We start from the raw sequence: 26337 nt of genomic DNA on the forward strand, positions 1-26337 counted from the left end.
AAAACGAGTACAAGTAATCGAACAAATACTTAATCTGCAAGAATTTTTGCATACTTGTAGTAAATATGAAAATGAGGTACAGTCTTCTTCAGGGTGCATTTTCTTGTAGGTCATACATAAAGAACGTACTCGTGGGTCGTACAAAACTTGTTCATGATGTATCACATCAGTGTTGGTAGTGCTAATCAATTTATGCCGAAAATTGTGTTCATCTTCGTATCAAGCAATGTGCCAGGCAAACCTACATGTGAAAGTGGCATTCTTGTTGCAAACATAATGCAGATCTACTTCTCTTCAATGCTGATCGCAAATACACAAATGTACAAAATAGGTTTAAGAGTAAATTATATTAAGCAACATCAATCCATTCTGAAAGGACCAGGTATGATTGCAGCAAAATATAGGTCTGAACAGGGGCAAACAGGTCTGGCTTAGATAGGACGGGTTTAAACGGGTCAGGATTAAACAGGATTTAAACGGGTCAGGATCAAACAGGATTTAAACGGGTCAGGTTTAAACAGGATTTAAACGGGTCAGGTTTAAACAGGAATAAACAGGATTTAAACAGGTCAGGACTGAACAGGATCAAACGGGGTCCCGTTCCATAACCCTATTTGATGAAACCCGTTTGAAAACAAATAGGATTTTCTAGTAGGGTGTGTGTGTGTGTGTGTGTGTGTGTGTGTGTGTGTGTGTGTGTGTTTGACCTCTTGGTCTTTTGCTTTTGCCTTTCTTTTTATATGCCCGCCTTCCCACTCTCCCACCCTTGCCGCCCGCCTAAAAGCACCGCTTGCAGACGCAAAGCGACAGCGCTCATTTCCTTTGCATTCTCTCCCTTTACAACCAGCCGCCACCGACAACTGCTCGTGAAGTCAGCTACTAACCCGGTAAATCTGACATGCCGAGGTTGTCGAGGCCGCCTTTGACGAAGATAGGTCCTAATATGGAAACATCGGCTAGCCTTTCTGAGGCACCTTCATTATCATCATCATCATCAACCTTTTTTATGTCCACTGCAGGATGAAGGCCTCTCCCTGCGATCTCCAGTAACCCCTGTTTTACCCCAACCGATTCCAACTAGCGCCCGCGAATTTCCTAATTTCATCGCTCCACCCAATCTTCGGTCGTCCTCGATTGCGTTTCCCTTCTCTTGGTACCCATTCTGTAACCCTAATGGTCGAATGGTTATCTAACCGGCGCATTACATGACCTGCCCAGCTCGATTGTATTATCTTGATGTCAACTAGAATATCGTCTATACCCGTTTGCTTTCTGATCCAAACCGCTCTCTTTCTGTCTCTTAACGTTATGCCTAGCAATCTTAGTTGCATCGCTCTTTGCGCGGTTCTTAACTTGTTCTCAAGCTTCTTTGTCAGTCTCCAAGTTTCTGCCGCATACCTAAGCACTGGTAAAATGCACTGATTGTACACGTTCCTTTTCAATGATAATGGTAAGCTTCCAGTCAGGAGCTGGTAATGTCTGCCGTATGCGATCCAATCCATTTTTATTCTTCTGCGAATTTCCTTCTCATGATCAGGGTTCCCTGTATATAATTGAGCTAGGGAAACGTACTCCTTCACACACTCTAGACGCCGACTAGGGAGTCTGAAGACTGGTCATTTTTCCCGGCTATTTATCGTGATCCCTATATTCTGCATACTATTCTTCAACCCCACTCTTACACTCTGTCTGTTAAGGTCCTCAAGCCTTTGTTGTAACTCGTCTGCGTTGTTGTTGAATAGAACTATGTCAACGGAAACCGAAGGTTGCCGAGATATTCACTGTCGATCTTTACTCCTATGCCTTCCCAGTTTAACAGCTTGAATACTTCTTCCCAGCAGGAAGTGAATAGCATTGGAGAGACTGTCTCCCTGTCTGAACCTTTCCTTTATAGACATCTTGCGGTTTTTATTGTGTAAAATTATGATAGCTGTAGAACCTTTGTAGATATTTTCTAAGGTATTTACGTAAGCGTTCTGGTGCTCCTTGATTACGTAATGCCGCTATGACTGTTGGTATCTCTACTGAACTAAAGGACTTTTCGTAATATATGAAAGCCATAAAGAGAGGCTTATTATACTCTGCGGATTTCTCAATAACCTGAAAAATATCATGGATGTGATCTGTTGTAGAGTATCCCTTCCTGAAGCCAGCCTGTTCACTTGGTTGACCAAAGGGCAGTGTTGCCATTATTCTATTGGAGGTTATTTTGGAAAATATTTTATATAATACTGGGTGTAAGCTAATGGGTCGGTAATTCTTCAATTATTTAATGTCTCCCTTGTTGTGGATTAGTGTAACGTTTGCATTCTTCCAGTTTTCTGGGACCCTTGCAGTCGATAGACTCTTCGTATAAAGAGCCGCCATTTTTCCAAGCATTAGGTCCCCTCCATCTTTAATTAAAGCAACTGTTTTTCCTTCGTCTCCTCGCGCTCTTCCTCGTTTCATGTCTTGCAAGGACCTTCTAACCTCATCGCTAGTTATAGGAGCAGTTTTTGCATCCTGCTCATTACTATTTCTAATTGAGGTATCCTGACTTCTCCGGGTACTGTAGTGGTCAGTATAGAATTCTTCCGCTGCTTTTACTATATCTTCGAGATTTCTGATATTACCTGGCTTATCTTTCAGTGCATACACCTCGGTTTGTCCTATATCAAGTTTCTTTCTCACCGATTTCAGGCTGCGTCCCTTTGTTACGGCTTCTTCGGTCTTTGTCACGCTATTTTTGTATTTATTTCACATTACTGCAGGCCAATGTGGCCCAAGCAGGAGTGGAATTACAATGAAATGGGAAAATAACAGCACAGAAATAATTTCTAACAACTTTCACACGACAGTATAATACCGTGGTTTCATTAGGACGATATTTATCACACACATAAAAAGAAGAATGGCACGTAATTTACAACAGTACTTGCACCAGAAATAATAGCAGTTTGGCTAGGTTGATATTTAGCACAGCAAATGTAGTTCAAGGGCTTCGTCAAAGTTTTCAGCCTCGCAGACAAACTCAGGTAGACTGTTCGAATCCGAAATTGTGCGTGAGAAAAAACTCTCTTTAAATGCCTGTTTTGGCAAAAATTGGTTGTAGGGTGTGTTTGTGAGTGTTACGTGTTGGTCTTCTTGCAAAGGACTTTAAATATGAGGGCGCAAATATATTTACTTTTCCAGACGAAATATTACGCAAGAATTTTCGTCGACTGATTTTTCTGCGTACAGTTAGTGTGGGAATGTTATGCGCACTCATGACCTTAGATGGAGAATCCAGCCTTTTATATTTATAAAATATAAATCTGATTGCTTTCCTTTGCAGGTGTTCTAAGCACTGTATATCTTTTTTGTGTGGGGATCCCATACAACGAATGCATACTCCAATTTAGGTCTGATAATGGAATTGTATGCTTGAAGTTTAACATTCACCGCTGCCTTTATCAGCTTCCTTTTTAGAAAACAGTTTCCGAAAAGCTGATGCGCAAATTGCAGAAATGTGCGCCTCCCATGTCATATCACTAGAAAGAGTAATCCCTAAATACTTATATTGAGTTACTGCTTGAATGTTAGAGCCATGGACAGTGTAAGTAAACAAGGCAGGATTCTTTTTCCGCGATAAATTTAATAACACTGTTTTGTTAACGTTTAGTTCCATGTCCCATTCTGCGCACCAGCATTCAATGTGGCTGAGAGTTCGCTGTAATCGGTTGTGATCTTCATGGCAGATTATTTCTTTAACCACAATGCAATCATCTACAAAAATTTTAATAGACACTGAATCAGGGATTGCTTGCACTAAATCATATACATATATAAGAAATAATAATGGCCCCAAAGCACTTCCCCGGGGAACACCGGATGTAATGCTGAGCATCCTAGATACACTAGATTTGATTTCAACAAACTGCTTTCTATTAGTTCAATATGCCTCAACCAATTTTATAAGATATACCGGCAACCCTAGATTATTTCATAAGTGTACAGCGCGGAACCTTATCAAACGCTTTAGCAAAATCTAACAGGAGTATATCAATTTGCCCAGAACGATCTAGAGCTGCTAAAACGTCGCGAGTAGTTACCAGTTGTGTCGTCGTGGACATTCCCTTCCGAAAGCCGTGTTGGCAAGGAGATGAGATATTATTATCTTCTAAAATGCACTGGATATTGTGAGCCACAATGTGCTTTAGTAACTTGCAACAAATAGAAGTTAAAGAAATCGGCCTATAATTCGAAATTATTCACCTATTTCCTTTTTCAAGATGGGGATGACACGTGCAATTTTCCAGTCGTCCGGAAGTTCGCAACTACGCAAGGATGCATTAAAGACCTTTGTCAAGAAATCGCTTATCTGTATAGAATAGCGCTGTAAAAATGCATTTGGGACTTGATCTGGTCCTATACTCTTTCTGGTGCTCACGATGCTTAACATAATTAAGACACCTTCCCTTGTGACGATAGGAACGTCCATATCATCGAGCATAGCGGGTTGGGGTACATAAGCACTTGACGGAGCGAAAACACTGAAAATAAATAATAAAAGCCTGCGATATTATAAAGGCGTCAGTTTCGAACTTCCTGTTCAGTTTAACTTTATTTACCGTGTATTGCTTTGACCCAGAAATCTCCAAAATTTAGCAGGATCATCTCTAATGAATGCAGGAAGAGTGACATGATAGTAATGTGTCCGCGCTTCATATACTTTAGTTGCCAAATTTCTTTTTAGTTCATTAAGGTTCTCGGGTGTTACGTCTCTACGCTTTCTATGTCGCTTGAGTCTACGTTTAATATGGATAATATTCCTAGAGATCCATGGGTTTTTATGGTTTTTATGTACCTTCCGGAATGGGACATAGTGTTCAATGGAGAATATGACCGCCTTCTTAAATTGTGGCCAGAAGGCATGAATATCGTCATGCGTACTGTGGTTTAGTGCAGTGTCTAAGTAATCTGTGATAGATGTATCATCTGCGTGGTCAAAGTCATTAATGCACACAGAATGAGTGCTCGAATGCCCCTGCAGACCTTCGATAAGACCAAGAAAACAATAAGCTGTGATCCGACACACCAGGTTCTGTACTAATAACAGCATTTAAAAACATATCACTTGCAAATTCCAAAACAGTACTGCTGCGCGTAGGTTCACAGACAATTTGATCAAGCTTCAGAGCTAACATTGTGTCTAAAATAACATCACTCGACTTAGATTGCCCCTAAACTAATTTATCCCATTTACTAGCTGCAAGGTGGAAATCTTTAATATTCACGTGTCGTGGGTGGTTTATAAGAAGATGATCGTAAAGTTGTTCCAGAAATGATTCTGACATTTAAGGGACTTTATAAACAACACAAAGCATAAATGTAACATCATTAGCAGTGACGTTCCGAAACAGGCGTTCGTGAATTTGAATCTGGTTTGTCGGACGTACATCAATACCGAGATTAGAAATAACAGCGACTCCTTCGTCACGTGTGCCTCCATCAGGCCTGTGTATCTGATAGCCGGGCGGAATAACTTCATCATCGTGTGAGTCATCATACAAACACGTCTCAGTGATAGCAACCAAATGAGGGTCGTAAGTCAAAAGCAATATTTCTAGTTTTTCCACTATGTTAACAACGCTTCTGGTGTTAAAAGACAGCACACGAAGATTCTTAAGAGTACACCGTGAAAGCTATGCTTTTTGTGTAGGATCTTTTCCAGATCGGACAACAACACGTGTGTTCGAAACGTCATCCCATGCGTAGAATTGGGAATCGATGCCAAGTTTATCGTTCACCAGTGCGACCTTCTTTCCTTGTTTTTTATCAGCTTTAGCACTTTGCTACAACACTTTTCGTTTTTTTAATGTTTCGACAGAGCAGTCCTTTTGCACGGAAATCTGCGTTCCTTTAAGCTTGTTGCAGTTACGTAGCACTTCTTGTTTTTCCATATAATTTAAAAAAAAGGATTACAGGTTACTTTCCAGGATGTTTTCCCAGGAGATGTATCCTAGCAATAGAGAAACACTTTACGCCAAGCCTTTCCTCCAACACCTCCTTGATTACTTTCTGTCGCAGATCAGCCTCAGTTTCATTTGCTCGCTCATCTACGCCGAAAACCACAAGATTAGATCTCCGACTCAATCTTCCAGCTCTACAAGTTTTGCATGTTGCAATACGAGTGTTTGTTGAAGTTTTTTAGCAGAAGGGCTAAGGATTTCGCATTTGTATAATTTTGTGTTATTTCTTTGACGTTTGTTTCAAGGTGGGCCGTTCGGGTCGAGAATGAATCGACACCTCCTTCGGCGTCTTCCAACCGCCTTTTAAGCTCTGCCAGATCATCCGTAATAGCCTTTTGGCCCCGTATCAGCGTCTGGAGCATATCAGCATTGGAGGGAACCGGATTCAATTCTACGTCGCCACAAAGTAACAATTTGCACACATGATAACACTCGTAGGCTAATGCAATCAAAATCCGTGGGCATGGCACAACAACAACGCCTCTTTCATCGCTGCGGTATGAATGAACACAACTAACCCGGAACAATAATACGGGACGCATGGTTAACGTTCCGCTTCCTGCGTTTTCGCCGAGCCCACTGAAGCATCAATGTTCGAGCTGCTCTTTTATACGTTCGGGACTGGCCGATGTGACGCATGCACTGCCGCTATCTTGCAGAAAACCTGATGTCGAACTCATTACCAGATGGGCGAAGTTGCCGCTTGTTCCAGGAGCATGGGCAGCGCAGGTATGATTCTGCGATGTCCAAGAAGCAGTGAAAATTGGCAGCAAAGCCACCTGGAAAAATAATACGGGACGCATGGTTAACGTTCCGCTTCGTGTGTTTTCGCCGAGCCCACAGAAGAATCAATGTTCCAGCTGCTATTTCATACGTTCGGTACTGGCCGATGTGACGCATGCACTGACGGTATCTTGCAGAAAACCTGATGTCCAACTCATTGTCAGATGGGTGAAGTTGCCGCTTGTTCCACGAGCATGGGCAGCGCAGGTACGATTCTGCGATGTCCAAGAAGCAGTGACAATTGGCAGTAAAGCCGCCTGGAACAGTAATATGGGACGCATGGTTAACGTTCCACTTCCTGCGTTTTCGCCGAGCCCAGCAAAGAATCCGTGTTCGAGCTGCTCTTTTATACGTTCGGGACTGGCCGATGTGGCGCATGCACTGCCGGTATCTTGCAGAAAACCTGATGTCCAACTCATTGCCAGATGGGTGAAGTTGCCGCTTGTTCCACGAGCATGCGCAGCGCAGGTATGATTCTGCGACGTCCAAGAAGCAATGACAATTGGCAGCAAAGCCACCTGTAACAATAATACGGGACGCATGGTTAACGTTCCGCTTCCTGCGTTTTCGACGAGCCCACTAAAGATTGCATGTTCGAGCTGCTCTTTTATACGTTCGGTACTAGGCGATGTGACGCATGCACTGCCGGTATCTTGCAGAAAACCTGATGTCCAACTCATTGCCAGATGGGTGAAGTTGCCGCTTGTTCCACGAGCATGCGCAGCCCAGGTATGATTCTGCGATGGCCAAGAAGCAGTGACAATTGGCAGCAAAGCCAACTGGAACAATAATACCGGACGCATGGTTAACGTTCCGCTTCCTGCGTTTTCGCCGAGCCCAGTGAAGAATCCGTGTTCGAGCTGCTCTTTTATACGTTCGGGACTGGCCGATGTGGCGCATGCACTGCCGGTATCTTGCAGGAAACGTGATGTCCAACTCATTGCCAGATGGGCGAAGTTGCCGCTTGTTCCACGTGCATGCGCAGCGCAAGTATGATTCTGCGATGTCCAAGAAGCAGTGACAATCAACAGCAAAGCCACCTGGAACAATAATACGGGACGCATGGTTAACGTTCCGCTTCCTGCGTTTTCGCCGAGCCCACTGAAGAATCCGTGTTCGAGCTGCTCTTTTATACGTTCGGGACTGGCCGATGTGACGCATGCATTGCCGGTATCTTGCAGAAAACCTGATGTCCAACTCAATGCCAGATGGGCGAAGTTGCCGCTTGTTCCACGAGCATGCGCAGCGCAGGTATGATTCTGCGATGTCCAAGAAGCAGTGACAATTGGCAGCAAAGCCATCTGGAAGAATAATACGGGACGCATGGTTAACGCTCCGCTTCCTGCGTTTTCGCCGAGCTCACTGAAGAATCCGTGTTCGAGCTGCTCTTTTATACGTTCGGGACTGGCCGATGTGACGCATGCATTGCCGGTATCTTGCAGAAAACCTGATGTCCAACTCAATGCCAGATGGGCGAAGTTGCCGCTTGTTCCATGAGCATGCGCAGCGCAGGCATGATTCTGCGATGTCCAAGAAGCAGTGACAATTGGCAGCAAAGCCATCTGGAAGAATAATACGGGACGCATGGTTAACGCTCCGCTTCCTGCGTTTTCGCCGAGCTCACTGAACAATCTGTGTTCGAGCTGCTCTTTTATACGTTCGGGACTGGCCGATGTGACGCATGCACTGCCGGTATCTTGCAGAAAACCTGATGTCCAAGTCATTGCCAGATGGGTGAAGTTGCCGCTTGTTCCACGAGCATGCGCAGCGCAGGTATGATTCTGCGATGTCCAAGAAGCAGTGACAATTGGCAGAAAAGCCACCCGGAACAATAATACGGGACGCATGGTTAACGCTCCGCTTCCTGCGTTTTCGCCGAGCCCAGTTTCGAATATCACTTATTTTCGCCTTCTTGACCAGCTTTGATAGTTCCGCAAATTCTGTCTTATCTCTTGAGTTGGGCACTTCCATTTTTTGTCATTTCTTTATCAGGTTATTATTATTATTATTATTATTATTAATATTATTATTATTCTTATTATTTGCCTATTGTGAGCTTGAAATTCACCCCTACAGTGTAGATCATCTTCAGGCTTGGAGTGCCGCCTGTCACCGTCAAAAGATACCGAGAGGGAGTGGGGCTATACTAATTCAGGCACAACCAAATTAGAAAGGCCCACTATGCTTCAACAAGACACTCCCTCACAAGAGCAAGTATTGGCTTCCCTGATGCAGTATTCGGCCACTCCCTCCCAACTGGCTCACTCAATTACCTAATGGCCCTCAGCCCCCAGCAGCTGTGGAGCACCGGAACAAGGAGGCGGTCACACCTATATCAGCAGAGGGTGCTAAGAATCTCTGGGTCCGGAGATGCCGCCAATGGAAACTGATCCTTGCACCGTTTAACACCCGAACCCTCTCGGGCTAGGTTAGCTTAGCAGGACTCTGACAAACTATCAGACATTGTTTGGGATATCATCGGCCTTAGCGAGATCAGAAGAACTGGTGAGGCTTATACATTGCTGAATAACGGACATGTCCTCTGCTATAGAGGTCTCCTAGACAAGAAGCAATATGGGGTAGGATTCCTAATCCATAAGGAGATAGCGGGCAACATTGACGAATTCTACAGCTATAATGAGAGGGTAGCTGTAGTCCTAATCAAACATGATACGATGTATAGATGGAAGGTAGTACAAGCCTTCGCTGCAACATCCAGTCACGATGATGGGGAAGTCGATCAGTTTTGTGATGTTTAATTAGCGATGAAAAAAGTGCAAACTCAGTATACTGCAGTAATGGGCGACTTCGAGGCAAAATTGGGAAAAAAGCAGGCTGGTGATCAAGCAATTGGCAACTACGGCGTCGATTCTAGGAACGATACAGGAGAAATGCTGGTGGAATTCGCAGAAAGAAATGAGCTTCGAATAATGAACACATTTTTCAGGAAGCGTAGCAACAGGAAATGGGCCTGGAAAAGCCCTAATGGTGAACCAAGTAATGAAATTGATTTCATACTTTCGGCCAATCCGAGCATAGTGCACGATGTAGAAGTGACAGGTAGGGTAAAGAGGGGTGATCATAGGCCGGTCGGAGCTAGCATTCACCTCAATTTGAAGAGAAAGAGTAAAATTGGTCAAGAAGAAACCGGTAAACCTAGAAGCAGTAAGGGTAGAAGCAGATAAATTCAGGTTGGTACTTGCAAACAACTATGCTACCTTAGAACAGAGGGTTGAAGGTAACAGATGCCATGAATGAAGCCGTAACTAGGCTGGCTTCAGAGGCAGCCATTGAAGTGGGAGGTAAGGCTCCGAGGCAAACAGTAGGCAAGCTCGCCCAAGTAACAAATGCACCTTATCTCTGTTTATAACCTTTATACCGCAATGTCAAGGTGATGGAATATTTAGGCTCCCGAGGCCCCTTGTCACGCGTCTGATAAAATTGTTCCGCAAATTTGAAAATAATTGTCACTAAGCAAAAACGCATGAGAACAAAACTGAAACCTGACGAAAGAGCCGAGCGAACCTCTTCGTGTTACCTCAAGAGTGTCCCCAAAAGTGAGGGCGCGCAAGCCATGCCGGTTTCGCCCGCTCGGTGAACGTAACCAGCGAAAAGCGGACGCTCAGCTGATTCGTGACCACACCGGACCTTCGGGTGACAATGTCAGATGAACCAGCTCTTCGGATCTGTCAAATATTGACAGTTATGAGCATGACGAGTTAAATAGCCACGAATCGCCGTTCACATTCGACCCGCCACCACGAGAGCCAGCGCCCATGCGCTACATATCGTGCTGCAAGATGAGACCGAGGATAACCCTAACGACTGATTTTATACGTGCTGCTTGTTATTTTAGGTGTTCTGCCCCGTCTAAGGGAATCGCTTCACATGCTCACTGTAAGATGTGGAGTGCGACCTTCCGCATTTGTATACCGCAAGAACGCCGCGGGCAGTCCAAAGCACTGACCGGTGCATTTGTTTACATCAGCTGGTACAGCGACCACTCATCATTCGCTTGAGATACTTAATGCTAGCCGCTCATCGTTGACATCAAATATTGTCAAAACAAATGAAAACAGGCGGATTTTGTGCATGTGAGCATCGTTGCATCACCGAATCGCGCTTATATGAGCAACCACAGACCTTCTAAAACAAAGAGCGGGAGACCACCGTGCGGGGGCATTGTTGTGCTGCCTAGTTATTCTGTTTTTGCCCACAATATGTTCCGTAGACACAGATTAGGATTTCGCGCGTGGGATCGTTCATTTAGAGAATGCGTAATTTCATCTCGGAAACCCCTATGCCAGTACTGACAACGTTGGCAGCTGATCAAAGCGGTTGTTCGCGCTGCTGTATCGAAGGGGTCTAAGCTTGCTACCCATTGGGGTTACGTGGTAGGCAGTGCACCTCGGAAGCTAAATAACGAGTATGTATAGTTCAGCTTATGATTTACCTGACACTGATCCCGTCGCTCCTCCAGAGTGTGCTCTGGGGGACCTTGGTGCGTTCAGAGTGAATCTCGAGTGTTGGGACAAGCACGGTGCGGAGTGGTGACTGTGAGAAACACTATGCAGCAGGACAATTTGTACTCCGTCCTGTTCACGTGTCTGGTGTTAGAAGAGTCAAGCCCATGCGAACTTATAAATTCTGTTGATTGCAATGCAGAATCTGTCATAATTGTTCTTGCTTTGGTAGGATGGCGAGACTTTAGTATAATGCGAGTGTGACGTATACTGCGTTAAAAGCCTAATCATAAGTGTTTCTCTTCGGCACGATTACGCGAAGTTATCCTTTTATGTGTGAAATGGCGATTGGTCCCACACGCGGAAAGGGACTGATAGAAGTTTTGTGCGTTTTTTTAAATTTTTTTATTATGATGTTACGTGGACCTCGGTTATCCAGTAATCTTGAGGAGAGAGGTGTTAGTTTGAGGTTATGAAGTTGGCCTTGCTGTTGCTGTGCGGCACAGTTTAGTCGAGTACAGCAAAGCCCAGACGATTTCACACTCCGCTGCAGCGACCAATGACCGGAAACTAAGGACACTGGTCGGCTCCGTGAAGAGCGCAGGCAGGAAACACCCATGCATGGAAAGAAGAGCCGCCAGGTCTGCACCCTCGCCCAGAACAAAAGGGATGATGGTCCGAGCTGAATTGGAGCATTCGGGGAGACGGTTCTGAAGAGTAAGGGATGTGCTTAGCGTCGCCGCTACCGCTAACGCCCACGCACTTCCAACACGTCCCGTTGATCTTCTTGTTCTCGACTACGATTTGTTTGTGCGTCTCGCCGCCACACGGGGAAGCATAGACACGGAAAGTAGGCAACGCGAAACATGCCCAACTGGTTTCAGTGTCATTGTTTGGCATCCGCGCACGCCTTTTGAGAATGCCTTGTGAAAACGGCGGTATTTTACGACCGCTAAGCTGGCTACGACCGATGGATGCTATTGTGTGCGATCGCCATCGGGACCCAATTACGGTGTTTGGCGTGTTTAACGGAACCGACTCACACCTGCACGGCGCACCAAGTTTTCTTAGTACTGTTAGAGCAGCCCACTGTTCGGCAGACATGCCGTCAATAAGCCGCCGTTTCGTGGAAACATTCTAGCAGCTTTCGTGCCTGCTTCTTGCAGGGGAAAGGGGAGCGACACCGGCAGCTTATGGTTACAAGTGCGAGTGTGAACGTGGCCACTGGTACCGGAAGACATCAAAGTCGATACTCGAAGTCTAACGTAGAGGAGAGAGAGCTGGCAGTTGTCTTTGGCCAAACCTATCACCTTGCGTGTTCTTGAAGTGTGCCATTGTTTCCACCGATGCCATATGCATCACGAAGGTGGTTGTGCTATAGATTGCAATGGTGTGAACCCGCATGTGTGATAGGCCGGTTTCTAACTCTTTTGTGCAACCGAGCGCTTAAAATGCCATGTTTTCACTGTGTGGGAAAAAAGTGGAGGTTCGGACTTCGTCCCGAACAGACACCTCGACGTTTGAATAAAGAGCCTCTTTACCAGACAACGGCTCTTCCTTCGCACTTCCACCCTGTACTCGAGTCATCGGGGGCGCCGACTTCGGACCTTAAACACGTTCCCTCCTTAAGTAGTGTTGAAGCCCACATGGGATCAAAGTGAAAGGAAATTAACTTCCTCCGAACACGGCTGAACGTGGCACCCTCATCGCGCCATGCCGTCGCGTCAGGCTGCCGTCTGACAGCACACAGGCGTTCCCGTTCGCACATTTCTCCATCGTCAAGCGCGCCTATTCGGCTATGCTGGACTACCTTGAATCTGCCGACCTGAGCTCGCGGCTAATAAACTACAGGGGCACTGCGAGCACCGCTCACGTGACGTCAGGGCACGAACTTGCGCCTGTCGTCTGCTACAGTCCAGGCGCTTTCTGCGGTGCTTTCGTTTGTTCGCCTTCGTTCTTTCTGCTTGTATACTTATGGCGGTAATGTCAAATATATTTTACGAAGTCTTCCTTCGCGAAAATCTATTCAAAGAGCTTATTTCTTAGACGACAATGCAGCTCTCAAAGGCAATGCTACAGTGCCAGCCGAAGGAGCGCAGACCAGCCCATTGCGGGTTTTTCATGAGTGCATCGACAACCGCAACGACATTGCATTTAATAATAATCCAGTTATGACATCATACATGCCGCGATGCAACAAGTATGTCACAAACGCTGGCTATATATGACCTTTACAACAGTTACCTTTATTTTATTCTGCTAAAACAGGTTCGCTCATGACGAGTGGTTCGGCGTATAATATCGAATTAGTGCATTTCTTCACAGAAACACTGGGCAGTAACACGAGGACTTCATTAGCACTGCAGTTTAGATTCTACAAGCACCACTTGCTTCTTTACCTGCTTCTCAAAATTAAGTGGTTCTTCACGTGTTTATGTTAAGTGGCAGTAATTTGAAGTAAAGCTAATGAAGGATTACGGCTATTTGCAGAATACGAAAAGGAGTGTACCAATACATATTTCCTTTTCCGTGCTACACGTTCAACTCACTTGAGAAATTTATCGGTGCTTGTTGCTTGCGGAATATACATGACTGCGAATGTACATGTTTGGCGAACTGACACGGGTTGCTCGGCCCAAATTTTTTAGTGAAATATATGCCCTTTCCACCGTATGGCTACAACCAGAAAGGAGTCGTAGTGTCAATCATTAGCAGTATGGGACATATTGAAGATACCATGATTCCCCTTTGGAAGGTAAAAATCAAGTGAAATATGTAAGGCTTGTGGTGCTTTCTTTATGAAAGATTGCGAGGTTCTCTTTTATGTATGAGGAAGCGAATAGTTCTCCATTTGCATAACTAAACAACGCTGCATCGAGAAATTGTGAGGCAGAAGGTGCTTGAATTTTATTTTTCTAGGCACCCTAAGCTGCGCTGTAGTACCTCGAAAATACTTTAGGCATTACAGATGGCGCTGTAAAAAATGTTTATGGTTTCTATTCGAAATTGTAATGAACTGATGGGTTTCGCGAAGAACGCGTGCCTCGCCATACCGACAGTCGGTTCGTACCGTTGCGTGAGGGGTGTGCCATATTGTCGATAAAGACTACTGAGGGCCACAATGAAAGATTTCATCGCTTGCAATTGATTGGCTCTCGATCTACTACGAAACTTTTCTCTCAGGTGATTGCTTCTATGGTATTTGTGAATCAACTATGTAGATATTCTACATGACGCGCCGTAGTGTTAGTAGCCATGCGCAATTCGTTTTTTGGAGGCCTGTTTCAGAGAGGGATGAAAATAGTAGCAAGCTTTTTCATAAGAAATGCGCGCTGAACTCGTTCTTTTACGCATTCATAAATGGCCATATTTGACCAGAACTCACCAGAGTAATAAGAATCATGGAATCATGATGACAGTTTCGCTGGGCAGTGTCTTTCTAACACGGATAACATGCTGGCGCCAATTACCTAGATTTTTCTTCCATGCAAAATGCAATGCCTCTCATAGCTAAATACTAACGGAATGTTCAGTGTTTAGCGAAACATCATACACAACTTCACGTGTTGAAATTGAAGAAATTCTTTTTACGCAAAATCTATCAACAGACACGGCGCACATATACATAGTAAAACCAGTGGACCCCTTTACCGCTATATAGCTTGCGATATCCAAGCTGCAAATTTTGTTGACTAGCGCGCTTTAGGAGAAAGAACTGTGGTTCAGGCATGGCAGCAGAAAGAAGCCGCATATCCTTCAACAAGCATGGGTCCAGCCACCCATACCCCAAGCATACACGAAGGGTACGAGCACGCGCGGCAGCCGAGCGAGCCGCAGCGAGTGACGTCCTGGCCGCGACGTCACTCCCGAGAGGGCGCAACTCCAAATTCTCACCGCTAATGGAGAACCAGCGCTGGATAGGCGGCGCGTCAAAAACAGTGCGTTGCCCGCCGCCCTGGCGACGAAACGCGGCATATTGCAGCCGATCGACGAGACAACACGTGCGCGGCCGTTTTATAGTTCGTATGTTTCCGTTTTTGCGCCGCTTCAAGTGGACAGCTTTCGTAAAGAAACTAGCGCCATGAAGTGAAGAAATGACTTAAGAAGCTTTTTAAGCTTTACATATTTTTCACAGTGTGTCGCGGCGAGCACGTGTGTTTGTTTTACGGTTGCGCCATGTGCCGTTGCCGTGCTTGTTTGGCAGCATACCTTGCAAATGTAGCAGCTATGGCGCCGGTCGTGCTTCGCTCTGGTTTCGTAAGTATTAGTTGCCCTGGAGACATTCCATATGTCTCTGGCTAGACATTAAAAAATCGGATTTTACTTCGCCACAGCAGTCAATGGAGAAGAAAGCTTTTTCGCATCAGCAGCTGACTCGCGCAAGCAAAGATTTGAGTGCTCCGCTGCTTGATCCGTAATAACGCTGGCTACATTTAGCACTAAGTACATAAATTTACCGGATGCATCTCAGCGCCATGTCATCATCCGCATGCGCATTTTTAAAAACACATAGGCAGCTTAGTCGCGCGTGAGCCAGCAGTATGCGCATACAACTCGTATGACAAGGCAGCTTCCCTCCCACATAATTCTTGGCAATGAATGGAAAATACTTACCTTTCATATCGTTCGCTTTGTAAGGAGGCATTGGAAGGGACATGGCGGTGGTATCGCGAAGTAAAAATGGTCGGTACATATGCCGGATGGTGCATGCTATTACTCATTTTATTTCCGACGAAATGCCGACTGCAGATTCTGCTGTTTGGTACTGGCTGCCATGGCTGACCATCTTCACTATCGAATAAACCAAGCACACACGCGAAATTTGATTTAGAAACCAGCCTGACACCGCTTGACAGGGCACGAAGACGGGAACTTACTACGCTTGCCTGACTGCTTGGAACCAACGCCGCCTCCGCTCTTGTTCGTTGGGTTTAGATGAAAGACGCAGAAGGATACATCCTTCCTTATCCCGACGTAGTTGTGGCACTTGTATACGCAGCAGTATCGTTGGCGTCCTTTCCTTTTCCTTCGACTTCTTTATTCTATGAGGCCACTACCAGTAGAAATTTTCGTTCGCGGGAGCAGCAGCATTGTGCACGTTCTGACAGCCAGGGCGGCGCTGCAGGCGTAGTGAAAACTCCAGCGCTGGTTCCCCAATGGGGCTCTTGCATTGCCTGGGCACTTGCATTGCGCTGCGAAAAAGGTGCTAAAAAGCGCCCTCTGTCCTAAAATGGGTCGTACCAAGCTCGGTCGTCTGCTTCGGAAAACACGTTTACAGTATGCACCCGCCACTTTAGGTTGTGTTGTATCACGGCCTGCAGCGAATATCGGGCGCCGAAGATTTTTTTCAGGGGTGGCACGCTGCGTAAAGGCAAGAAATTATGCAGTGCCGAATGCGTGTACGCCGTTCAAGAATTAAGCGGCGAAGTTTTAGCGCGGTGTCAATCGCAAGTGAAGCGAGTCGCGTACGAAGCGGAACTTCAGGTAAGGTTTGCACGCTGCTAGATTCAGGCGCACAAACGCGTGGAAATGCTTGCTAGAAATGAATCCACAGCAGCGGTAAGCAGACATCATGTGTACGGAAGTGCTCGAGCACACGACGGTACGCGCCGCGATGTACGAACTGCTCGAGCGCACGATCGTACGCGCCGCGACGGCAGCGGTCTTTCGCCATGCCGCGACACGGCGGGCCTCCTGCAATCTTTGTTGACTGCATGCCGCTAAACAAGTAGTTATGCCTGCGTTGTAGTAGCGGCCATCTGTCCCTTTTAGTAACTAGTAATAACTGATGCAATGCATATGAGCTCGCACGTACGTGCGAATCGCGCTGCAGCGCGAGCTCGTGTGATGATCGCTTGATGTAGCTTTTAATGACAGCGCTCGAACATCGATCTGCTGTAATCAATACTACCTTGCTGCGCTGCCTCAACATGCTTGCTTGAGGTCAAGTGTAAGCACATTTAACTCTCTAACCTGTGCTGCTCGTAGTGAGGTAGTGAAAGGTCAGCGAATCTGCCCGGCCATTTGTGGTCATTTGCACACACCTGGTCACTTCACCACTTCGCATCGGTCGAATTGGTAATCGTAGCTGTGGCCGGGTCTCGAATCGTGAATTACCAGCCATGCCTGCTGCTATGTCGGTCTGCTGTCGGGACTGTAGGCGCAAAAGACCGAAATTTAGAACGCAGATAATCAAGCAAGCTTCAAGACAGGCGAAGCAGTCAGCATGGCGCGAAGTTTAGCTTACTCAGCGCGACGAACTGCAGCTATGCAGCGCGCCCGACGCTCCACTTCTTGAGGTCTTGAAGGAAAACGGTAGAATCTGATGTTGGGGTTCAGGCCTTCTTGTTCATGGCAGCCCACGACGCAGAAGCAATGACGCTGACGCCTTTTCGAGGCTGGGCTGGTTCTCTCCGGATCGGCGTCACCGATTGCTTCTGCTCCCAGCATTACGTCCCACGGCACACGGAGAGTCCGTTTTCGTTAAACTATAGGCTGCGGCGGGCTCGCAGCGATGTCGGCATGGTCTGTGAGAAGTGACGAGCCTTTTCGCACTCGCAACATAGCAGAAAAAATGTGCGAATCGACGCAAAACTCGGCCTAGAAACGTGCTTCGCCACAGCCAGGACTCAATACGACCAAAGCTGGTACGACCCAGATGTCGTTTCCCGCGCCGCCACCAGGCGCCGCTACTATACCTCAAACTCCAGCGCAAGACGCCCATAGCTATCATGCCTTACCCCTCGTTTTTCTCTCCCCCACTTCTCTCTCTCTCTCTTACTATTGATCCCTCTCCCATTCCCGTACAACGCTGTTGAGGTTCTCTCGCACAAGAGACAGTTACGGCACTGTACTCTTCACTTCCCTTTAGAACCAGTCACAAGGAACCCAGTCATACGGGTCTATCCTTGGCCCTCTTCTTTACCTCAATTTTTATTAATAACGTTACGCCAGTCATTCAAAACTCTTCAGTTATTTTTATATGCTGATGACGCGAAACTTTTCAGAGCTCTAAAAATTTTAATCATTGCGCCGCTCTTCAGAAGAACATTGGGAATTTTTTGTCGTGGTGCACTGCAAACAAGCTGCTCCGAAACGCATCCAAAAAGAAAATTGTAACCTTCACGCGGGAGACTAACAGGACTTTATTTTTTTATCGCATTAAAGACGTTCTCCAGCCAAGGGCTCATCAAACAAAGGACCTTAGAGTGTACTTCGATAGCTCTCTGAGTTTCTCATCCCACGTTTAACAGATGAGGAAGCGTGCACTTCGAACGCTCGGGACAGTGTGTGGGGTGACGAGAGGCTTCAGACAACCTACCTCATTTGTATTTTCAAGCGAAAGCTTTACTGGCCACGAACTTGCGACTTCGCCCTGGCGGTGCTCCGAGGAGGCACATGACATCACAACGCGGGCCTCGCCGCGGATATTTCTCTCTCTCTCTCGCTTTCTAGTCACTACTGCGCATGCGCCACTAGTACCTATCGAGCGACAGGTGTTCCGCCGCTGCGTATGCCTTTCCGAAGCCGCCGATTGGTATGACGTCATACCGCGTTCCTCGTCGTTGCGCTCGACTCCGCTCGCTTCGCCAGCTGCGTCGCATGCCTGATAATATGTCGGAGGATTGAAAAGGAGAGCTCGCGTGCGCCGCAACCACAGTTGAGGCGGCAGTATGGACGGCGACAATTCTGATAAGCAGGAGGAAGCCTGGAATCGAGATCGGAACGAGATGAAGAGGAAACGAATCGCCCAGGGAACAGAGGGACAGCGCGCCGAACGACTGGCTAAACGCCGCAATATAGCTAGACAACCAGGCCAACCTGGACTTGCAATCAAGATTAACGAAGGCTAACCATGCTATGCCTTAGCTTTCGCTACGAATATGCTGGAATAGCTGACCTAAGCCACTGTCAATTTTGTATGTAAGAGCGTATGCTTTCGAGTTCTTGAGTACGTGTCCGTCATTTGGGGCGACACTTGTATAGGTGAGATTGTGAACTTCTCGAAGTTATGCAAAAAGTTCACATTTATATTGAAACATCGATTCTGTCAAAACCCTTCCGTCTACTAGAGCTAACACAAACACTCACGCGATCTATCCTAACCTGAAGATGCAACAAATCGGATGCTTTTCTTTCTCTGCAAACTATTACATGGAAAAATCTGCTGCTCGGACTTTTCTAATGTGCGCTTTTACATCCCGAAGAAAAGCACACGAAAACAGCACGCCTTTCAGCCTTCCTAGATTTGTGACCCTGTATCTAGTGTACAAGCGACATATAAGGCCAATTCAAGATGCCCGGATATCTTCATACCTAATTTTAATATTTTGCTGAAAGCGGAATTCAATAACTGAACAAAAACTCTCACATATGTTGTGTGTTCCATCATCCTGTAAGCATTTCCTGCTTCTCCACGTTTTTTGTATTCCCTTCGTGTCGAGATTTTGTTCTGTTAAAATGTGAATACACGAAGCTGATCATTTTCCCACGTGTGCGCGTGTGTATGTGTGTGTGGGCATGCACTGTTTTTCCGGTACATTGTTTTGCCGAATGCGCCAACACCAAGACCTGCGAGGTTGTTCCTGGGCACCTTAATAAGCACTTTTGAGTGATTGATTTGATTGATTAGTACTACTTTTACTACTACTGGGTGATTCCATGAGAGACCAGATAAGCATGTCCACTTGACAATTTTGCTTTCTCTGTATTTTTATATGTGAAGTAGGAATATTCTAAATGCAGAAAACCGAAATTAGTTCCCGAGAAGCATTCCCAGCAAGCCACACACACACTCATATATATATATGTATATATATATAAGTTGGCATCGCTATCGCCTTTCTAATACCATATCCAGATTTTCTGGATGGGTGGATATCCATCCAGCCAGAATTCTGGATGGATAGCGTGGTCGATGATATGAGCGTCCCCTTTGGAACAGGGCGGTTGGCTGCCCCACCAAGCTCTTGTCATTATATTGCCTAATGTTCTACCTAGGTTAAAAAAAAGAAAAAGAAAAAAAGGTGCGGTGAATTGCCATGAGCAAACGTTTTCACCCTGTACTGTGAACTTTGTTTTTCTACGTCTCCATTTTTTGTTGTTTCCCTACTTCCACCAATTTTCTAACCGCCACTTACTAATATCTACTGCGGGCATGTTTACTTTCCTCCTGTCTCGCCAAATCTAAGGGCGTCAAGGAGTCCAGAGATGGCTAAATTGACGGCTGGGCAGAGCGCTCGAAAGAATAAAACATCCTCCATCGTTTCTCTAGCTTTACCGCACCAAGCACATGCTTTTTCGTTCTTGTTGAATCTCGCTTTCGAAATGCGTGTTCTAAGGCGTCCTGGTATCGCTTCGAAAAGTAATAAGCTTCCGTTTGAGTTATCATAAATTGTTTCTTTCCTGATTTGGTTTTCTCCTCTTAAGCAGTTACTCATAGCAGGTTTCTTCCTTTGCCGCCACCCATGCGACTCTATCACCCTCTGACTTTCCCCTTGACGTTCTTTGGTGCGATGTTGCTTACCATACAGGTGGCATACTTGCTGGCAAGGTTCCTAGTTCTTTTCCTCCACTGTGAATCAATGTCCTTCATGTACAAATACGTCAACACTCTCCCAGCTCATTTATTTTCTTCCATATTCGTCAGCCGATCTTCATAATCAATTTTACTGTAACCTTCCCTCATCTCAAAGCTTTTCCAGCCCATATCACCCTGCATAGCTTCATTTCTAGTCTCCCCGTAAACGCCCAATGCGATGCGTCCCACTCAACTTTGGTTGCCATCGAATCCTGATTGTACCCCTGATTTCAAGCAAACAAACGCGTTTCGAAATGTAAGCCCTGAAATCATCACACCTTTCCTCATACCCGGGAGTACCTCGTACCTATTAATTTCCCATAGCGCTCTCTGTTTCATTATCGCAGCATTTCTCTTCATCTTCGCCGTTATTGCTTTATTACTGTGTTTCCAGATATCTGTTGCCATCGTTTATCCATATACCAAGGTATTAACATTCTTTCACGCGAGGTACTTCCTGGTCCTGTATTGTCACTGTCTGCTGTTTTCACTGAATACCATGACATCTGTTTCGTTATTGTTAAAGTTGCGACCTAGAATGCGGCCTTTTTAGACATTACGGCAGCGTATGACAACGTAGCCCGCCGCATTATTGTGGGATATTCTGGAAAGGCAAGGCTTAGGCGAGGATTGTCTACAGCTTTTGGGAGAGTTATACCTAGAAAATACCGCTTCCGCTCAATGCAAAGGGGCGAGGAGCGAGGAGAAAGTTGATATCAACAAGAAACTAAGGCAGGCGTGCCCTTTATCCCCACTGCTGTTTATGATGTACATGGTGAGGATGCAGCGGGCGTGAGAAGCAAGTAAAAGCGGGCTTAACCTCTCATAAATACAGCCAGGTGCCGTAGTAGAGCAGCAGCTTCCAGGTTTATTTCATGCGGACAACATTGTGTAGCTAGTATTGCGTCTTGCCGTTCAGTGCGGGAGTTGGGTGACGTTGAGGAGGATATTGAGATGAAATTGAAGGTCTATTTACATTATTTACAGTAATAACACAAATTAATTAACAGTCATAAAGTAATTGATGGCCGGCAGAAAATCGGACGCTGCAGCCCATGTCAAGAAGCACGAAAGAAATCAATGGATGAAGGAATGCCTGTCTCTTCTCCCTGTGTCTCGCTTTTAGCCTCTTTGGTCTCTCGAGGTCACGTCATTTTCGTCCAATCGTCGCGCCCGCTCAGTTGTCGTCATTTTCCTCCAATGGTAGGCGCCAGTTCATGTGCCGTCACATTCTGCAGATGGGGTCACTCCAAGGGCTCCTATATAATAAGGTGCGACATCTGCCGCGCGCGCCACCTAGTAAGTTCCTGTAGCAGACGGCGCCCACGCTGAACCGCGGCATTCGTGAGGTGAAAAAATATCTGCACTCGCGTGGAAATGAAACCTACTGGTGCCTGACTGTGGTGAAAAACAAAAGATGGGCCCGAACTGCTAAATCTAGTTCTTTAATTTCAAATGAGCGCTGAAAGAGAAACGCTCAAAAGAGTGGAATGTGTGCTTGATCGCCTCGATTCTGCATGTTTACCTTTCTTTCGTTTGCGTTCAATCACTGCGCAAGCCTTGGTGATTGCTTGCGCTTAATCTCGTTTGCTCTGTGAATTCCTTTGCTTGTAAGTGTGCTGTGTACAAATAGCGTTTAATTTGAACGAATAATTTGTGTAAAAAAGAAGGCTGACAGTCGCTTGGACCGAAAAACTACATAACGTCGCTGAAACGCGCGACCCTCATGGCAACTAAACAACATCCTGTGTATGTGTGGAAACGAGTGCGTCAACAGTATTCTTGCCGCTGAGTGTGTCCGTCGTGCAGCGATTACACGACGACTGTTGTGTTTTATGGCTCAATGCAACGAGCCAGTGCAACTGTCGTGACATTCTGAAGCGCCGGTACGGATCGTGTCCGCACTCTCCTCGATCGTGTTCGGGCTGCCAGCACGATCTAATCTCACGGCACACCAACATCGAGCGTACTGTGTGCGCATGTGTGAATGCGGTTGACTGTTCTCGTGAACCGTGCGACGTCGCCACGTAAACTTGAATCATGAGACGCATTGTTGTGTTTAGGCCTTTTCGCCCCCGCGCACCGCTAAGGCCCCGTAAGAATTAAAGGGCCCTTATACGAAACGCACGCGAACTGGCCTAGCTATTACTGCGCTGTGTTTTGCTGGTGATCCGTGTATCCTTTCTGGCGTTTTTCTTATGTAAATTTGCAGTTGTATATTTTTCATGAGTAAAATGGCATCGCCGATTACTGAAACATCTTCGAGTGTAAGGAAAACTTGGAAGGAACGAGCTCGCAGGTGTAGGTAATGTACTTTGATATATTGTAATATAGTTTATTACTGGATGGCCAGTAGCAGTGGCTATGTAGTATTTGTTTTTAAAAGCAGAGTAATGCAGGCACATGGGAGTATATTTATTATATATTTATTTATTATATATTATTATTATTAAAGGTATATGCAATGCACAAAATACAATTAGGATACACAGAGTTGGAAATGACTTTTGAGACATAACGTGAAGCGCAGTTAACGAACGCACAAACACAGGAAAGTGTAGAAGCGAAATTCGCTGTTGAAATTTTTGTTGTTTTTATCGCACGTAACGCAATGCGGATATTTGTCAGCGAGTTAATGCTCTTCTTCCCCACTATTTACTTGCATGGCAGGTCATATATACTGCATTTACTAAGTCAACGGGCTCATAATGCACTAAAATCAGTAATCTCTAAAAACATCGACCGTCAATATTCATGCGCACGAATGAAATACTATCGCAGCTCTGCACACACGCGTGTGCACTTTCTCTCGCACATTCGTATAGCTCTACGTTACTTTTCTCGCATAGTCGGCAGTTAACGATGGTTCAGTCTTTCCGTCCAATTCTATGCAACCATACTTTTCTTCTGGTTAGGTTCTGGCTGCTACGCGGGATACAAGATCACTTATTGCGATCCTTCGTCCGGTTTCGGCACCATACCACACAGCAACAAGGCATTCCGGCCCTCCCGGAACAAAATTATCGCAGCAATATGCATAGCACAACAGGCGAAACGCGCGAACTTCACCCGGCGCACAGGAACTTTCATGGCGGTAAAGGGACGGAGCAAGGTCGCATGTCAGCGTTCAACCTATCGCTGGTGTCGTCGGCTGGATCAAAGTCTTTCTCTACTTTGAAATTATTGAGGGACTTTATCCAATGTCGGACGGGTGACTTCGTCACCGGCGCTGCCTCCTGGTCTGCAAGCGCTCAGCTGGAGGAGCCGGGTTGTTCTTCGAACGACCTTTCAGAGCTGCATAACAGCTTTGCTCGGGACCAGGATCAACTACCTGGAACCTTGCCAGGCTCACTCTTGGGAAGAGCCAAGCAGCGGGTGGATACAATAGCTCGACTTGCGGCGCAGGAGGTGGCGGTCGCCAACTTCTCTGAGAGGTCCGGGAACGTGGTAGGGGCGCTCCTGCGCACCCTAATTGGAATGCGACGGTGATTGGATGTGGTCGGGGAACTCGAGTGATGCCAGGAAAAGGGTCCGTATCTAACAGCTCCTCCTCGCCCCGGTGGTTCGGAATGGCCGGTGAACTCAATTCGCTGGGCATGAGGAACGCTGATGGAACATGCTGTGTACTGGTGACGAGCCTCCTGTGACGAATTTCGTGATCCCGGGCCCCGGAAAATGTGCGTAAAACAAACGAAACAACATAGCGCTGCATCACGTGCAAGTGCAGGCTATTATAACCCCTGATCCGCCAGGCTATTACTTCGTAAAAATCAATCCTGTTTTTTTATTCTTTTCCCAGTTTTGATAAAGCAGTTCCAACCACCAATACCCGAACATAACTTAAGCAGCCTAACTTCACGAACATGCTGTTCTTAACCTATCGCAGTGGCGAACTCATCGCACGTACTGGTGCCACTGAACAGTCTCGTCAACTCCACAGGTACGTAATCACAATCGCGCTAGCTTTGTGGTCCCTATTCAGAACCCGTACTTGCGTCGTACGCAAATGTTTCATCACGCTTACTCACGTTTCTTCCTCTAGTCCATACAGGACACGTACCTTAAACGAGCCACTAAACTTGCGTAACTTACGCAGTCCGCAGAATCCTTAAAAATAATGCATATTGTAATAGCTAGTTCTACGCACGCCTACTAGAGAAGTCAGAACGCGGCCGTCCTCAACACACACGATCGACACAGTCATAAACATCCTTCCATCCGCACACGACACGTGCTAATGGAACTACGAACGCTTCTCAGTGCAAATTATGCAATTACTGAAAACCTACACGCTCAACCTTAGAAAATTCGAAAACATTTCTAAAATAAAAGAAGGTTAACTAATACACACGCGTGTTGGCATAGGCCTCTCGCCAATAACCTTGACAACACAGGTTACTCACCGGAAAAAGAAACCCAAGCTACTCATTAAATAACACCTCACGAAACTAAAGGTTTGCATAAAACGCATCTTTCAAATCTGGGAGCTTTTCAAATGAAAACACAAATAAAGCTCATACCTGACATATTGAAAGAAACTCAAATCGCGAAATTTTCAAATGCTCAGAAATAAAACAAAACGACACGTTTCACTTCTACGGAAGCTGTCGTGGCCTGCCGTTCCAGACGTTTACGACTGACTCAAATTTTTGAGCCGTACTCGAGGTGGTCGTGGTTCGAATGCTATTCTAACTACCCAGGAACAACAAAAGGACTGACACACTGTCAGCTCCTTCAGGGCGTTCCAGTCTCCTGCCGATTTGCGTTCTGGCGCCCGGCTTTCATCATGAACTCGACCGACCGCGTCGCGACTCCCCACCACCTCGTCTCGTGTTGCCACCTTGCGCTCCTTCGCACTACATGCTGCACCCCGAAAAGAACGACCGAACGACGAGGAACATAACTGCCCCGGGCCCTTTGTCCGCGCAGAACATGCTTCTCGGTCTGTTTTTGACCGGTGGCTTGAACGTGCTTCATGCGCCAACGTCATCAACGACGACCGCACCTTTCTTTTCTTCGCGCCCTGCTTTTTGCGACTGTCGCCGTCTTTGGCTGCGCAACAATATTTACCGCATTCCGATCTTTACCGTGCTTCTTTCTACGGCACTTTTTTTTAACTCCCTTTGATGCCGCATTCTCGCACCTCAAGGTGGCCGGTACACATCTTGTCGGCCCGGATCGCTCTCCTACCGGCACAGACTGAGCGATTTTCATTTAAATCAACTGTATTTTTGCCTCGACTGGCGGACAGCTCAAGCGACTCTGTAACAATGCAGCAGTCTTTACTCGAGCTATGCAACTCGTACTTCTGCGAACTGCCCTCTACTACATTGCCCCTCAAGCTGAGCATCTGCACACAGCTCGTCGGTCTCGATCGCTGTCTCACCCGCACAGTCCGAATGATTCCTAAATAAATCACCCCTCTCTTGGCTACCTAGACTGGCGGACAGCTGCACCGATCCCTGAACAATGCACTTTTCTTCCCTTGAGCCATGCAGCTCGCAATCCTGCGAACTGCCCT

The 26337-nt window shown here is 46.3% G+C and overlaps 1 protein-coding gene across 4 annotated transcripts in view; it reads right to left on the reverse strand.

The window, feature by feature from the left end:
* LOC139052528 (uncharacterized) overlaps window positions 1-26337 on the reverse strand; it is a 330782-nt gene that overhangs the window by 182660 nt on the left and 121785 nt on the right. The gene's annotated exons all lie outside the window — the stretch shown is intronic.

The sequence above is a fragment of the Dermacentor albipictus genome, unplaced genomic scaffold, assembly GCF_038994185.2.
Source record: "Dermacentor albipictus isolate Rhodes 1998 colony unplaced genomic scaffold, USDA_Dalb.pri_finalv2 scaffold_26, whole genome shotgun sequence".
Classification (NCBI taxonomy): Eukaryota; Metazoa; Arthropoda; class Arachnida; order Ixodida; family Ixodidae; genus Dermacentor; species Dermacentor albipictus.